The sequence below is a fragment of the Pocillopora damicornis genome, chromosome 1 (assembly GCF_964200805.1).
Source record: "Pocillopora damicornis chromosome 1, jaPocDami1.2, whole genome shotgun sequence".
NCBI classification, from domain to species: Eukaryota; Metazoa; Cnidaria; class Anthozoa; order Scleractinia; family Pocilloporidae; genus Pocillopora; species Pocillopora damicornis.
Window position 1 is genome coordinate 26,676,641 of NC_142670.1, and position 17,287 is coordinate 26,693,927.

The window sequence follows — 17,287 nt, forward strand, 5'->3', positions numbered from 1 at the left end:
ACCTAATTTGCAAGGACATGTGTAGCAGCTAGAGGGGAGAATTAACATTAAGATCTTGGGGGTTAAAAGGTTAAGAAAAAATTAGTAAAGCTGTTTGTCTAACTATTTAATCACTTGGCTCACTTTTGTAGTAAATCACTCAGAACAACAGATGTGCAAGAGCTACTTTTATCACATGGAAAAGAACACTTGATTTATTATGGGTTTTATGCTAGTAAATTAGTTAATGTAATTGGTTGTTGCCAGGTGATAATCAGAGTAAAAGTCAATGAATTCCTGTAATTAAATTGTGCTTTATCTCTTGATGGCTAAAAATATTCTAAACATCTGTCACCAAGTACAAGATATACTACTGTCAAGCAACATGAAGTCTCCGCCATCCCTGACAGGACACTTTTGTGCCCCCCCTTTGACTATCTTGTTATGATAATAATTGAGTTTGTGGTTTTAAATCAAACATGGTATCAAAGCTAATTAAACACAGAAAGAAAAGAGCACCTGATCATTTGACCAGGAAACCTACTGCTTGTCTCACAGGTATGTTTGGTAATGTTGTCTTTCTGGGATACACAGCATGCATAAAGAAGGGCCTGAAAAACAAATAAAATAAAAACCATAAAGGAAATAAAATATCTAAAAAAACTTGACAAATTTTTGTTTCAGCAGTAACACAATTTCATACATATTCTCAGCAATGTTGAAAACAAACTATGTCAGGTTTTTAGTTGAGTGGATCAACTCTCAGATCTCAGAACTAAAAGGATCACGATTTCAGGTAGTTGGATAAGACGAGACAATTTGGGACAGATCTGAACACTATATTAATCATTTTACTTGTCCTACACAGTGCTATTTATAACATTGATGGAGCCTAAAAACAATCTAATATTTCTTTGCTTTTCCATGACCCTGGTCTGTGATTTGCTTAAATACTAACACTATAATCAACCAATCAGAGACAAAAATAGCAATTTGGTCTCTTGTATTTTGCAGAAGTTTCTTTCTTTCTCTCTGTTTTTTTTCCTTTTTTTTTCATATTTTAAAATCTTACTACCTTGCTTTTATAAAAAATTATTCTTGATCCATAAATTCCTTTATAATCCAACAAATACAATTATTTGCTTGTGGGCCATTGGTCTAAACCCATCACATGACGGAGTATCCCCTAGCTAAAACTGGGGGATATATGCAAGAATAATTATACCTCAAGTGATATTCCCCAATTTTCAAACCTTACATCTAATATGGAAAACTCTGTGTTTAAGATTTGATTCAAGATGAAGAGCATTGCTATAGAAGGAAAATGTTTCTTTTGTTCACAAAATCATTTCAGAGAACACTGACACACCATAAACAGTAGTCTGTTCATAAACATTTTTCTTATGTGTTGAAAAACATTTGAAGTATAATAGACATAAAAGAGGGCAGCTGTAATATAATTTATGAAATAAACCTCTCAGGCATGAGCATTCTTTTCTCCAACAAAGACACAGGTTTTCAAAGGCTACCAATTGGGTTGTCATCCATTATATACTGAGCCAAAAAAATCAGAATTTCAGGCAGCCAAAATTAGACAACTCTTCAAGACAGATATATTGGGTAATATCTTATCATCAGTATATATCAAGAAGTAGGTATGCATGTGAAGGGGAAAATTATAGACTGAAGGGAACTGCAAGATGTTGGAGACTTGCTCAGCAAATGTTGATAAGCTGAACAAAACAACAGCATCATTGGTTCAAAAAAGATAAATGAAAGAGAAAAAAAGATGTGGGAATCACAGTCCCAGAGGTGCTCATAAAAAAATACTTTTAACAGTCCAAAAAAAAACTCTTTAATATACTTCCAAACAAAATAAAAAAAACTGAAGAATCAAAGCAAGGTAAACAATTGAAGCAGTTGCTAAAATAAATTACAAATAATAACTTACTTTAGATAAAGAAAACAAAATAAAGGAGAACAAAAGACACTAACAAATGTTGTACCAGATCCAGGGAGAAACAGCTGGTTAAAGACAATAGAGAACGATTTAAAATGATTGAAAAAAATGATAAATAAATCACAATTAATAAAATTTACAGTTAAGAACTTATATGAATGATACAAAATAAGTAATAAGCAAAAAAAAGTAACAGATAAACAAACAAACTGACCATATAGCTATCTTCACTCTTTTGCTTCCAAGATCTGATTGTTAGTTCTCCTCTCTTGCTGTTACACTTTTCCTGGTAAATTAGGGACAAGGATTCAGTGTTAGATCAAGATGACAACTTTGACATGATAAATCTGAGTATTCTCATTACCTGTTTGCTGGAAAATGTATATTTATTATATGGAGAAGTTGCATATTAATCACCTCTGGGAGTTTAAGGGTTAAAAAAACTCTTACAAAATTCTGCAAAGCCTAAAATATAGGAAACTTAGGAAAGAAAAAATTAATCTTATGAACATGGTTAAATTTTTTTTTAATTAAAAATGTCATCAAAAATAAAATATGACTTACACTAAACTTTTTTTGTTTCATTTCAGTGGTGAACCAAAGAATACATTCTGCTCTTAATTAATTCAACCACAAGTTGCATTATGCTGAAGGGTAAATTGAAACAAAATAAAGCAAAATAAGAAAAATAATAATAAAAAACCTGAAGATAAATTTGTCCTAAAGAATTCATTTTAAGCAGCAACTACACGTAACTGCTATTTTTCCATGGATATTTTTCCTTAGCACTATGTAAGCTTAATTAGCCATTTAACTCCCAGAAGTGATGAACATGAAACTTCTCCTGATAATTAATCCTCACATTATCCAGCAAACAGGTAACAAGAATCCTAAAACTTATCAGGGAAAAGTTGTTATGCTGATTTAACAACAAATTCTAACAACAAAATTTACAAGACAATGTGTAACAGCTAGAGGGGAGATTTAACAATCAGATCTTGGGGGTTAAAGTTTTAAAAAGAAACAAACCAAACCTCACGTGCCTTCGATGTCATGTTTTTATTCTAGCTTTAAAATAACTTTCCTATTGAGTAATTTGTTACGATTAAGATTAATACGAGCAATACTCAGAAAAAGAAATGTAAGCATAAACTGGAACAATCCCTAGCTACCACCCTAGCAGCAACGTGTACCGGCATCTGAATAACCAGGTCTTGGACAATCTTGAAGCTGACTTTGTTGAAACGTACATATCCTTGTGTTAACTACACGTACTACTTCAGCCTAGTGAACACGATGAGTCGACTAAAATCCTACCTCTATTTTGCAGTCAGCGAGAGGCTTCGCCAAACCTGACATTCTTCAGTAATCTTTTCCCTTTAAGCTCATTATGTCAGGTAAATTTCATTCCCCTTTGTCCGCCGTCTTTAACCACGCACAATGTATCCAAAGTAATTTGAGTAGTATGCTCAACTTGGCTGGAAGCAACAAAGCGGAAATGAATTGGGCTACAACCGGAAGTTGGGAATCACTTGTCTTTGTGATACGTACTAGCAGAGTATGAAACAAACAGACCTTAGAGCCTTCTTAAACACGCTTACAAAATTCTGCCAAAACCAAAATGTAGGAAACTTAAGGACGAAAAAAATTATGAATGGTTGATTTTTTTAAGTTTTGTCAGTTGTCAATTAGTTGCCAGATTTAGTCTCCTCACAGCAGGATTCCGGAAAAAAAAATTGAAACAAGGTTTTGGCAGATGGAAAACTTTTTCTAAAGGCATAGTCCATCGAATAATTGCCACGATTGCAGTAAACTTGGCGTGCAATGCTTGTGTGGCAAAAAACTTTTCAACCTGACTTCGTTTGCCCGGTTGTTAAATTTATGAACGACTCGTCACAATATCGTGACGTTGATATCTGTATTTCGTAATGGTGTTCACAAGAAAATGGTTGCGTTGAAATATATTATTATATTATGGCCGGCAGGTAACTGCATTGATGAAAAAATGTTAAAAAAGGTGCATTCAATGTATAACCTGAGTTGTTGCATCAAGTTGGCTAATTTTAACAAATACCCAAGCCTTTTAAAACCTCTCATATTAAAATTTTGTCAGAGTGAACCAGTGAAAGTCTTAGTTGATGGTTAAATGAATACTTTTTCAGGTCAATAAAATGTATTTTTGTTTTTCATGGTAACCGTGATGTTGCCGCAACTCCAGTTTCCAGGATAGAATTTCATAGAGGCTAGCGTAGAAGGTATAAGAGATGCTAAGTACGATCCTGGCACATTGTTTCACGCATATTGATATGTTGATCACTTTGCAAGTTGTGAGAATATCTTCCTTCCGTTCCACATCTCGTTAACTCTTCGAGAGCCAGTGCATAGGAATTTTTAGAAGTTGAAGGGCTGGACAATAAACTGACTGGAACTCCGCTTTTAAGGTTGGCTATATAAATCTATATAATATTTGACTAGGACCACTCGTCGAAGCAGGGGTGAACTTGTTGTTGAACTTTCAATGGGGCGAAACCTCTATAAACCACAAAGAATCATGGGAGTTAGACCTGAGAAAGAGACATTTTGTATTTGATTTTTGCTGAACTTTCACACTTTTTAAGAACAAAAAGGTAGCTCGGCATCAACAAATTTTATAATCTAAGGCCGTTACACGTTTTATACTTATCCACCACACTGAGAAAAGGGGAATCTCACTCTTTACAAAATTATTCTGTTAATTCAAGCCAACCACAAACGATTAATTCAACTCAAATAGTGCCTAGCATCTAAATTTTCCTTACAGTGTCAACCTAAATCAAAAATTAAGAACACGAGAATATAATAACTGATCACTAACTTAAGAAGCTCTTAACTGTTAAACCAATTCTCTTTGTTTGTTCCTTAGGAAATGCACAGAGAATAAAGAGGAGAAAATACATTCTAATTTCAAGCTGTGAAGTATGAAGTAAGATGCTTGAGGGTAGTAATGTGCTTCACATGTTCTGGACGTTATTCAGCTCTGTCGTTCTGGAAGTCTGAGTGAATTCCGACCTTAGTGTTCTTTAGCTAGCGGTTCTTGAGTGCAAAAATACGGGTAAATGTGTTTTTTTTTAAAGAGATAATCTTTCCCCTATCTTGAATCGCAAGGAAAAGGAACGACTTACTAAGCGCGAATGCTCGACACAGACGCTCTTTAGAGTAATCGCAAAGATATTTGACGTAATACAGAAACGACTCAGTCTCTATCGTATATGACTAAGGAGAGTCATCGCAACAATACTGCTCTGCTAAACGTTTACATTCCACCAATTTGTGACACAAGGTATCGTACAAAACTTTGTAAGTAGCTTCGCAGCCTCCTTTTTGTTTCCAAGCCATTAACATTTTATACGCCTTCTCTGCCAGCTCCTTATTGGCTTGTTCAAAGTCATCTATTGCAGCTTCGTTGAATCCCAGGCGTCTTCCTAATGTCTTCCATTTTCCTGCAAGTTCCCTGGACAGACATTCCAACTCTTCATCTGATGGTTCACCATCTTTAACCAAATGAGGATAACAAACCAAACCTGAGGATAACAACGGAAGGAGAATAAAAAATTAGAAAAGGGATGCTTCAAGGCTTTGGCGAATAGCGAACAGTTGTGGCGAAAGGCGACTTCTCACCTTTTGGTATCATTCAATACCGAATCGTCTGCCCTAAAGATTGTCAAGCTTGAGCGAGGATACATTTGCAGCGGCAGGGGAACCATTTTCCCAACCCATACATAAAAAAAATAAAAACGCTTAGGAAATTTTCCAGACTCATTATCTATTCTGACCTCTTATTCGCGTATGGCCCGACAAGCATCTTGAAAATGGAGGTCATTAACGTCTCCTAGCTATAGTCTCCAGCAGTTAATGCTGGAATAGGTTAATGTTGTTCAAGATACACGGGTTTTGGATTAATGATAGAGCCCACTTTTAATTCATTATTTTTTATTCTGTTATATAAGTGGGTAAAGAGGATGTCTAAGAAATATAATGCCAGTCTTTCTGCATAAACAAATTTTACCCTACATAAACGCGTGTAAACAACATGCAAACTTGAAAAAAAATACAATTAAAAAGGAAAATCCATCGCGACATTTTCAATCTCGGTACTACCGGTAGATTGGTGTATCTTCTTCCTAGGAGCTGCAACAGGGCTGCATGACGATGATTCAGAATTTGGATGCTTTACGATTGAATGTTTCACACTTTGGGAGGAGATACCTGCGGAATAATGGGGTTAATTAGATGGCTGGCTTGAGAACTAATGCAAGTTTTATGGCGCTGATGGTTCGGAAACGTTGATGTGGTGATCCTGGACTGTGATCATTCGGGTAAGACCCGGCGTTTACAAATTAAAGTGGTAAGTTTTGTCGATTTCTCTTATAAGTAACAATGAGCATTGACAAATTTGACGAAGAGGCAGTTATATTGAAAAATATTCGATTCAAGATTTCATTTGAAAAGCAATAGCAGGTGCAAAGGATTCATCACTGTCAGAGTTACTCCATCATTTTAACGATAAAGCCAACGGAATAATTTTCTGGAGAATTACACTTCTTTGTGTCTTTCCTAAGCCGTTTTGTGTTTTATTCGTTTTCAGCATCAAATTCCCTGCAAGGAGGGACGCACGCACCGTGGTCTGCATTGAGTTTACTGATACATAACAGAGACAATAAGCCATCACTGTTGAGCGTGAGGGGGGCACGGCCCAATTTATTAACACATGAAGTAAGGCAGGTTATTATGACTTTCCGTTGAGAACACCTGCTTTGTCATTAAAAGCTACATTCTCAAAACCCATAAAGCCTACATTTCTAAATTTACATATTTTAGAACAAGATAACTGGTCTTAAGTAATTGTATTTATTCGAATCACATATTTTAGAACAAGATGAATGGTCCAGTAAATTGTATTTATTCAAACAACAACGAAACCTACAACAAAAACAACAACTTACCACTTCCTTCTTCAAAGTCAGAGTTGACAGGAATAGAAACCTAAATGGAGGAGGAAAATTTGCAATATTACGGGTGCGTATGCGATGAATAGAAATTAGGAAATAAAGAAAATTACTAATCAATAAGAAAAAGGAAAATTAATTAAGAAAAAAGGCAGAGGCATAGAAAGGGACTTTAAAGCAACTGAAAGTAAAGTAACCACAAAATCAAAATCAAAAATTTGCAAAGTCCTGCATGTTCATGTACTGTTTTCTGTGGGCAGGACATTTCTTTACCTATTCGACGTTCCTAAGTGTTTTGTTTCTAGTGATTCGTCCTTAATAAGTTTCGTGCCGCCTTAAATGACCTCATTATCTTACTCGGAAACTAGCTTTACTACTCCTAGGAAGAAAGAAACCTAAAAATGGAGAACTTGCTAAAATGGCTTCTTTTCATATTAGTAAGCGGTCTGACCACAGGCAATGCACTTTGGAAGTAAGGTGAGATATTTTTATTGAGAATTTGACTGTAATTTTACTTCCTAAGAGCGGTCGTAATTATTCCAACACAAACTAAAATTTTCGCCATGACTCTTATTTTGCAAGATGATCATCTCACAAATGGAGCTTGGGCTGCCTGTGGTTAAAACATTGCTAATCCTTTTAATGAATTGTCATCTACTATAGTAAGGTTGGCATCAGTACTATATTAGCTCTAGGCTAAAAGGGCATTTAATTAGGAAATCCACAAATCGTGAGATGTCACCTACTTGAGACGCTAATGCCATGATAATGTTGCACAAAAGTTGCTGATTTTGGTCGCAAAACTTCACTCCTGGAACACTCTCACTTCCTAAGCAAACTTCACCACCTGTGTAATAAACTTTGTTCTCCTGGAATCTGTTAAAAATGAAATGAATTTAAATGAGGCAAACCTAACGTACACCAGCCGAGTCTTCGTCTAGAAAAGCACACGTTTTGAAATCTTTTCTTACAACCGAAAATGACAGCACATTTAACGAGAGCCCTACTGAATATTTAAAAACGAGCATTTGAAGACAATAAAGCCGAAAAAAACCAACATGTATATCTCCATGGCCCTATTGATTGATAAGAAACCTAGAAAAGCCATGGCGAAAAATGGTTCACTGACAGTTGAACAATGTACAATTTTACAATGGAAGGAATTAATCATTTCTTTGTAAAACTAGCATGACGTAATATATTATACCTCACAAACTGCAGGGCATTTTTTTGGTCTGTGCCCTGGGGTATGATAGCCTCGGAAAGAGACACCAGAATTTTCTCCTCTCCACAAACTGGTTTAGAAGAGCAGCCTTCGTCTTTGTAGGGTACGACACATTCCGATATTTTCCGTATTACATCATAATACAGTCTTTGAGGATAGCAAAAAAGTTTCAGTTTAAAATGTCCACGAACACCGGTCTCACACAAGCACGTAAAAAATCGGGCATGCTGAGGCCTAGACCTATAGCAAAGTTTTCCTACAAACTCAGTGAAGCCCGAAGTAGATTGCAAAAGTGATCTCATCAACTTGATTGGACGGAATCTATCGAAAAAGAAAAGAAAAAATCAAACACAGCTCTAGCAATCCAATGGAAACGATTATCAGCCATTGGACAGTAATCTTGAGTATATACGTACTCGAGTGGTCATTTCAATTACTGAATCTATAGTTAACTAGAGGAAATCCATGTATGTATGACTGTACACTAAAATACGTTTGAATTTCCTCTACGTCATGCGTATTATTTTTCAAATAGAGCCGACGAGAAATACTTACCCAGAGAAATGCCTAACTTTAAATTGCACTTTCCCATCTACAAGACGTGGCGGTTCATCTAATTTATCTGTTATGTCTTTCCAGTCATGTGCTTCACATTGTAATATCCTCAGTTCACCGGGACGTAACTCTGCCAACTCTTGTTTTTCTTTACGGAAGGTGAGAGGAATCCTTATTGTCACAGGCGCGATGAGACTAACATTTTGAGAGCCTGAAATGTAAATAACTGGACCGACAAGTCCTCCCTCTCCTTTTAGCTCACTGCTTGGAAATTCTTGTACCTGGATTTAAAAGCAAAACAAGTTGTTGGGCATGTTAAACCACTCCCAGCATAAAGATAATTTGCTTTACATTGTGGAAAGTGAATTTCAGGATGAAATTTGAAATTATCTAAAATTATAGTACACAATGTAAATGTCCTTTCAAAGTTTTATGTAGTAATATAAGCATTATTATGAAAAAATGTATACACTGGACTTAATATAAAAAGTCTGATTGGTCAAGAGCACTCAATCAATATACAGTAAAGAGTGAAGTTCACATATAACCCAATATCTACCGCAGATATTGCAGTTATCATGTCGAGTTCAACCTCTGCCTAGTTTCCAAGCCCTGACTGTCTGTGAAGTATTCTTAAACTTTTGCAAATTTAAAGAGATGTCTTCTTTCGGAATTTGTTTAAAAGATGTATAATAAAACAATAATTTAATTTGGTTTTTGCATGATGTCATAACTCACCAAACCTTATGTCTGTGTTGTCTTCGGCTTACGCAGATAACTCAGACCTTGGTTTTGCTAATTTATCATGATATCATGCATAACTTCATCCACTAATTGCATTAATTGCAAACCAATACAAACCAATTTACCTGACAGGAATGACTTCAATTTGACATTTAAATCGAAGCAAAAGTCTGTTTGTTGCTTAGAATGAGTTTTCCAAAACCTAGTTTTAAAAAGGGAATGCCCAGGATCCATGAGTACACATGGGGACAGTAGTACCACAAATAATTCGAAGTTACCAAAACTGCTGATTATAACTTTGTCACATGTATCTTCACACACATGCAAGCACAAGCCCAACTGTCCTCTATTTTAGCTTAAAGTTCTTAATTAATATCTCTCTTTCCATGAATATTGCCACCAAGTTCATGGAGTATATGGCAAGTAACTGAGGGTACAGGTTATACTATTGCAACACCTTTGTTTTATCTCCTTGCTTTTGACATCCCCTCACACCAATCCTATGGCTTTCAAAACTGGAAAATGAAAAAGTTGCAGGACTCATGCATGTATATAATTTTATAGTTCCATGCACCTTGATTGTCACACAGAAATCTTGATAAACAGGAACACAACTCTGAGGAATTTGGACACTGACATCAGGAAGGTCAGGCACAATACAGGTCAATTCCGGGCCTCCTGCAGTACCTCTTGAAAAGGTGAAAGACTTAGGACACCAGACTGCAGCAAATGAAGAAACTGCTGATTTTGTACAAACAGCTTGTGCAAATGGGAAAAGCCACTTGGGAACTGTTGAAGTTTCTGCATATAAAAATAAATGATTGGAAATGCATCCTTCAGCTGTGTTTTGAAGTCTTCAAACAATAAAGTTACCCCCAACAGATGTCATTATGATATTTATGCTTCAAAGAATAAAGTTTGCAACAACATGGTTATTGAGGAAAATTTATATTATAGTGATTAAAATGCATTGGAGACTTCATGTAACATTTGTGCAATAATTACACGTACTGCTTGGATACACCTAAAGGGTAAACGAAAAAAAAGTTCTAAAGTTGGATTTGAAATGCCTATGAAGAAGCAAGAAGTCTACTTTGACATTATGAGTGCAGCAGGTCATGCATTGCAGGGATAGATGTCCGCATCTAAGTCATTGCACACCTACTCCTTCTCCCTTAAGTCAACTGATAAGTTCGGGTTACAAGTTGGGTTTAATTTTGGGTTAGGAGAGGGGGAGCTGCACATTTCTCAAATGCTGACATTGATGCCAGTGAAAAAGGGAGCCTAGGAATATCATGATCATTCGTTAAGTTATTCACACCTGTATTTAATAAAAACATAACGTTACCTGATTCATGCCAAGTATTCTCTGTCTTTAATTCCTTCCATTCATTGTTCTCTTGGTCAGTCAGTTGCTTGATAACCACCTCATACCCCTCCAAATATGGGGCACTGTGCATCAAAGATACAGTAAAACTTATTCCTTCAAAACTTTTCTTGTAATCCAGATCTGGTGGGCCATCATGAGATATTTCAATAACACTGCTAACCAATATCTCATCACTGGCAGTGGAGGGGGAGAGGGTCCTGGGGTTCCACAACAAGCATCTACATGTAAATGGCACAGGTTGTAGTACAGCTCCACTGCAAAGTTTGATAGAGGCACCAGCTTCCCTCAGGTGCCATGAGTCTTCCTTACCTCCGATTTTTCCTCTGAAATGCAAAGGAAATTAATTATCCAGCATTTTAAGATATTTTTCCCAAGTGGAGTAAGCAATGACAAAGGTATTTAAAATGCAAGTGGCAAACTGGCAGTTTGAAAAACTCATTTAGATATTGACACTTAATTTCAAAACTATATCTAACAAATGTTATTTTTCTTTATTTTTCTTTTCTTTTCCATTAATTTGCTTTTCCTTGACTCAAATAGCCTCAAGTTATAATCATAAATCAAAACATTTATTTAAATGATTCACTATCATTTTTGATAGTAATTAAGTACCCCTTTATTGATGGAAACACTGAAAAAAAATGTTGAATACCTGTAGAACATGGTAATTGAACTTGGTGGAGTAAACTTTGTTCTGAAATCATACGCGTGACATCTGAATCAAAGGATTGTGCAGCTGCATTAGACTTGAAATCACCAGTATGATTTCAGACCAAAAGTGCATGGCAAAAGTTCAATTACCACTTCATTACATTTATTTTAAATTTGCAAAATTCAGTTGCTAAATGAATAAAGATTTTTTTAAAGCCGGTACAAATACATGTATGTTATTTATCCAGTACTGAGCTGGTGTGTAAAATGTTATAAAAGTTGTCTTTCTTTTTGTCTGCAATTTTATTGATTTCCTAAAACAATCGGTTAAATCTAATTTGTTGCTGTACTTTCGTGGAGCTCTCTCATGAGCTGGGAAATCGATGCACTTAGAGCAAAATATAGTGCATTTTATCAATAAATCGTGCCAATGACAACCAATCAGATTGCAAGGATCACCAGTGATTTGAGCATGAATGTAATAAATTTTTAATAGCATTACAGTTATTAAGCATGAACTTTATTAACTAAAGATTAAAAAGAAAAGAAAATAAAAGAAAGTAACTGTCATTTATAAAGAGGTCCGGAGGGTTGTTCTTTAGTCAGAGCACTTTGTCAAAAGTTGCCATTAGTTAACTCCTCCTAGCAACTCCACCCCTGCTCTTTACAATGGTCTGTGCATCCATGAGAAAAAAAAGCATGGGAAAGGCAAAAAACTGAGTCATTGCAGAAAAACCCATACCTTTTGATCAAAGTCTTTTCATTGTCTTCAGTGTCTACTGTTGCATCTTCTATATCTGCCAAATCTTTCCTGCCGGTGTAATAAGGTACCTCATCCTCCTCTTTGGCTGGGGAAATTATTATTTTGAGGTGTTTGGTTTCAGTATACAATATAACGGACATTTACTACCACTTAATTCCCAATATCTGTTCAACCAAAATTGTTCAACATGGGGTCTTTCCGCACAAACGAAAAAGTTGTTTATTTAGAACAATTTTTTCGCCATCACTAAATTTTGACAAATTTTGGCCAAAGCCGACAAATCGTGAAACACATCGCCGACAAATTTGTCCCAAGTAAAATCTGGACAAAATTAATGAAATAAGCAAGACCGTGATAAACTTGTCGATTAATTATCGCAAAAGCTACGAACAGCGTGTAGCTGAACTGAAATCAGTTTACTACAGAGGCAAAAATTCTCTTTTGTTGCAAAACTCTGGGATTCTAAAATTTTAAAACGGCTTTGAAATTTATAATGTAGATGTAACACTCAAACAAACTTTTATCCTTTTATTTTGCCAGGACAATTTTAGGCTGGAGTCATGAAAATCGCGAAAGCTCGGATATGCGTTGATTAAGAGTATAAGATAAGATTACCGTATGACTCTCCTTCTTCAGCCTTGTCCCCCACTTCTTTTGAAATTTCTAGATGACGCTTACGGTACTCGATTGCCTTACGAAAGTTGCCTAAGCTATGAAAGGCATTACCAAGACTTCCATAAGCCCGTCTCTCTCCAGCTTTATCCCCCACTTCTTTTGCTTTTTGTAGATGACGCTCGTGGTAACTGATAGCCTTATGAAAATCGCCTAACATCTGATAGGCATTGCCAAGACTTCCATAAGCCCGTCCTTCTCCAGCTTTGTCTCCCACTTCTTTTGCAATTTGTAGATGACGCTCGCGGTAACTAATAGCCTTATGAAAATCGCCTAAGCCGTGATAGGCATTGCCAAGATTTCCATAAGCCCCTCCTTCTCCAGCTTTGTCTCCCACTTCTTCTACAATTCGCAGATCACGCTTGTGGTAACTGATAGCCTTATGAAAATCACCTAACATCTGATAGGCATTGCCAAGATTTCCATAAGCCCCTCCTTCTCCAGCTTTGTCTCCCACTTCTTTTGCAATTTTTAGATCACGCTCGTGGTAACTGATAGCCTTATGAAAATCGCCTAAGCTATGATAGGCATTGCCAAGATTTCCATAAGCCCGTCCTTCTCCAGCTTTGTCTCCCACTTCTTTTGCAATTTGTAGACGACGCTCGTGGTAACTGATAGCCTTATGAAAATCGCCTAAGCTATGATAGGCATTGCCAAGATTTCCATAAGCCCGTCCTTCTCCAGCTTTGTCTCCCACTTCTTTTGCAATTTGTAGACGACGCTCGTGGTAACTGATAGCCTTATGAAAATCGCCTAAGCTATGATAGGCATTGCCAAGATTTCCATAAGCCCCTCCTTCTCCAGCTTTGTCTCCCACCTCTTTTGCAATTTGTAGACGACACTCGTGGTAACTGATAGCCTTATGAAAATCGCCTAAGCTATGATAGGCATTGCCAAGATTTCCATAAGCCCCTCCTTCTCCAGCTTTGTCTCCCACCTCTTTTGCAATTTGTAGACGACGCTCGTGGTAAGTGATAGCCTTATCAAAATCCCCTAAGCTATGATAGGCATTGCCAAGATTTCCATAAGCCCGTCCTTCTCCAGCTTTGTCTCCCACTTCTTTTGCAATTTGTAGATGACGCTCGTGGTAACTGATAGCCTTATCAAAATCCCCTAAGCTATCATAGGCATTGCCAAGATTTCCATAAGCCCGTCCTTCTCCAGCTTTGTCTCCCACCTCTTTTGCAATTTGTAGACGACGCTCGTGGTAACTGATAGCCTTATGAAAATCGCCTAACCTATGATAGGCATTGCCAAGATTTCCATAAGTCCGTCCTTCTCCAGCTTTGTCTCCCACTTCTTTTGCAATTTGCAGACGACGCTCGTGGTAACTGATAGCCCTATGAAAATCGCCTAAGCTATGATAGGCATTGCCAAGATTTCCATAAGCCCCTCCTTCTCCAGCTTTATCTCCCACTTCTTTTGCAATTTGTAGATCACGCTCGTGGTAACTGATAGCCTTATGAAAATCGCCTAAGCTATGATAGGCATTGCCAAGATTTCCATAGGCCCGTCCTTCTCCAGCTTTGTCTCCCACTTCTTTTGCAATTTGTAGATCACGCTCGTGGTAACTGATAGCCTTATGAAAATCGCCTAGGCTATGATAGGCATTGCCAAGATTTCCATAAGCCCGTCCTTCTCCAGCTTTGTCTCCCACCTCTTTTGCAATTTGTAGACGACGCTCGTGGTAACTGATAGCCTTCTGAAAATCGCCTAAGCTATGATAGGCATTGCCAAGATTTCCATAAGCCCGTCCTTCTCCAGCTTTGTCTCCCACTTCTTTTGCAATTTGTAGATGACGCTCGTGGTAACTGATAGCCTTATGAAAATCGCCTAACATCTGATAGGCATTGCCAAGATTTCCATAAGCCCCTCCTTTTCCAGCTTTGTCTCCCACTTCTTTTTCAATTTGTAGATCACGCTCGTGGTAACTGATAGCCTTATGAAAATCGCCTAAGCTATGATAGGCATTGCCAAGATTTCCATAAGCGCGTCCTTCTCCAGCTTTGTCTCCCACTTCTTTTTCAATTTGTAGACGACGCTCGTGGTAACTGATAGCCTTATGAAAATCGCCTAAGCTATGATAGGCATTGCCAAGATTTCCATAAGCCCGTCCTTCTCCAGCTTTGTCTCCCACCTCTTTTGCAATTTGTAGACGACGCTCGTGGTAACTGATAGCCTTATGAAAATCGCCTAAGCTATGATAGGCATTGCCAAGATTTCCATAAGCCCGTCCTTCTCCAGCTTTGTCTCCCACTTCTTTTGCAATTTGTAGATGACGCTCGTGGTAACTGATAGCCTTATGAAAATCGCCTAAGCTATGATAGGCATTGCCAAGATTTCTATAAGCCCGTCCTTCTCCAGCTTTGTCTCCCACCTCTTTTGCAATTTGTAGATCACGCTCGTGGTAACTGAGAGCCTTATGAAAATCGCCTAAGCTATGATAGGCATTGCCAAGATTTCCATAAGCCCGTCCTTCTCCAGCTTTGTCTCCCACTTCTTTTGCAATTTGTAGATCACGCTCGTGGTAACTGATAGCCTTATGAAAATCGCCTAAGCTATGATAGGCATTGCCAAGATTTCCATAAGCCCGTCCTTCTCCAGCTTTGTCTCCCACCTCTTTTTCAATTTGTAGATCACGCTCGTGGTAACTGATAGCCTTATGAAAATCGCCTAACATCTGATAGGCAATGCCAAGATTTCCATAAGCCCGTCCTTCTCCAGCTTTGTCTTCCACTTCTTTTGCAATTTGTAGACGACGCTCATGGTAACTGATAGCCTTATGAAAATCGCCTAAGCCATGATAGGCAAAAAAAAAACAGAAAAAGAAAAAAAAACAGCCTTTGGGTGATGCCTTATCATCGGCCGTTAAGCCTTCTACACAGGAGATTGATATTGAAGTGAAACAATTTATTAAAGAATCACCCGTCGCAATTTGAGGATTAGTGTTAACAAATGTATCGTTCTCCCCTCCTTCTGCATTCCAAGAAGTACCATAACCTAAACATAGCCACTGCTGGTAGAGAAGAGAAGGGAGAAGGCAACAAGGTTCTTCTAAATGCCTTTGGCAAAAGTGCTTCACATCACTGATGATTGGAAACAATTAAAAAGTCCCATTTATTGAGCATGACATGCAGAAACTACAGTGGGAAGCCATTGCCTAGGTTCTGCTATATGGTTACCAATGGGCCAATTACTGCCTAGTAAATTTGTTAGATCTTTTTGTGGCCTTGTATCTTTATGGGGATGAAGTTATCACTTCAGAGACGTTGATATGAAGACTTAGCCAGTTTGTACCTACAGAAGATAGAGAGACATTGGACAAGTGCCTTGGCGATGATTTTAAACCTAATGATGAAGATGTCTTGGAATTTTTATATTATTCAAGTGTTTTAACCCTTTGCATCCTAACATCAGCATACTTTTTTCCGTACTGTTCTCTATGCATATCCTATGGTGCTGACAAAGAGAATTTGTTTAACAACCAAGAGCCTCTTTGGTTCGTGATCATTTCCTTTATTCTCATGATCTTAATGTTTGTTTTAGAGGGGATACTGATAGGAGAAAATGGTCACTAATCACTCTTAGAGATCAACTGGTGGAGTCCAATTCTCAAGATATTATGCTCTAAGGAAAACTTTCAGTCCCTCGAGACTAAAGCAAGCCGCCAAATTAATTAACAAGTTATTCAGAGCTGAAGAACCAACTGAAGCAGAACTGACATCCTTTGAACAACTGAAACGGTTTATAGAGTCACTGAATTGCAAATCTTTACCCATATTTCTCTGGATCTGCACTAGTAGTGACGTGATCACTTTACGTACACAACATAGATGTGCACTTTGCTATCCTTGAAGGGTAGCATTGACGTCCTTTTGCCAGAACATGTAGACCATTGCTAGAACTTCCATCTACATTTGAATCATACCCAGCACTGCTTGAGGAGTTCACTAATATAATGAAAGAGGAGCAAGCCTGTTTTGTGGTATTGTTGAGCATGGAAGATGTGAACAATTTGAAATGAACACTCAGAATGCTTTGAAATGAATACTTTGAAATTTGCTTCTTAGTTTTTACAATTTTTTATGTTATGCGTAACATTTTCACATTACTGTTATAAGGCTTTTTTTTTTAACACAGAATACAAGTTACTGTTAATGGCATTTTCTAAACTTTCCGAAAAAAAAAAAAGAATTAGGTCACAAATTTATATCTATTCAAATGTCATTACAGTTGTCACTGGCAGTCAGTTTGGTTACAAGTTAGAAAGCCTATCGAGAGGGATGTAAAATATGCAAGTTTCATGACCACAAACTCTAAATTAAAATTTTATCAGCTGATCACTAAGACTTTAAATACTAAG

The 17,287-nt window shown here is 37.2% G+C and overlaps 1 long non-coding RNA gene across 8 annotated transcripts in view; it reads right to left on the minus strand.

Moving 5' to 3' along the window:
- Positions 1–17,287, minus strand: part of LOC149053008 (uncharacterized) — a 101,629-nt gene that overhangs the window by 52,053 nt on the left and 32,289 nt on the right. For 4 of the 8 annotated variants that reach the window (XR_016188808.1, XR_016188810.1, XR_016188817.1 and 1 more), the window contains one exon: positions 524–590. This is a non-coding gene — a long non-coding RNA (uncharacterized LOC149053008). Of the gene's footprint in view, positions 1–498; positions 591–3,256; positions 3,803–17,287 lie in introns of those variants that run through there. The other 4 variants (XR_016188813.1, XR_016188812.1, XR_016188807.1 and 1 more) reach the window with 3 other exon arrangements.